The sequence below is a fragment of the Aptenodytes forsteri genome, unplaced genomic scaffold (genome assembly GCF_000699145.1).
Source record: "Aptenodytes forsteri isolate BGI_AS27 unplaced genomic scaffold, ASM69914v1 Scaffold238, whole genome shotgun sequence".
NCBI classification, from domain to species: Eukaryota; Metazoa; Chordata; class Aves; order Sphenisciformes; family Spheniscidae; genus Aptenodytes; species Aptenodytes forsteri.
The window spans coordinates 156,206-156,833 of record NW_008794584.1 but is presented as its reverse complement, the minus strand read 5'-3'; positions in this window follow the sequence as shown (position 1 = coordinate 156,833).

The window sequence follows — 628 nt, the reverse complement described above, 5'->3', positions numbered from 1 at the left end:
AAAGTTTTGGTGGGTCAGACCCAGGCTACTGGATACCGCCTCTCCCGGTATGCAGGGAAAGCATAATGACTACAGTCACATTCACCAGTGCAAACTTGGGCACCGTGAGCAATAAAGACAATGGCAGGAAACTTCAAGCTAAAAAGCTGCAGAAGACACAGCAATGCACACAGGAGTAAAATCTCCCACCCTGCAAAAGCTAATGAGGAGAAACTCTCAGCCTCCCGCCTCCAACCCAAGCACCAAAGAGTTATCCCAAAATAACACAATGAAAACCATCCCTCCCCAAAAGCCCCTACAAAATGGGCCGGCTTTCTAGCATTCGGTTAAAGAGGCACCTAGTGACACCTGGGAGGATGCTGGTCCCCTCGCCCCGGGCGGCAGCCTGGCTCCGCTGAAATAGCTGACACCTTCCGTGGGTTCACCTGACACCCCCCCCCGCAGGCCCCGGCCCGGCCGCCCGGCACAAGGCTGCCGGCTGCCTTCGCACCTCAGCCCCCACCCCGGCAACGGGGGCCGGGCGGGCGACGGAGCCACCCGGCACCACCCGGCGGGGCCATTCCCTCCTCGGCGGAGCCCTTCGAGGCGCGGGGGGACGGGGCACCCCCGCTCAGGCCTCCCGCGGCCC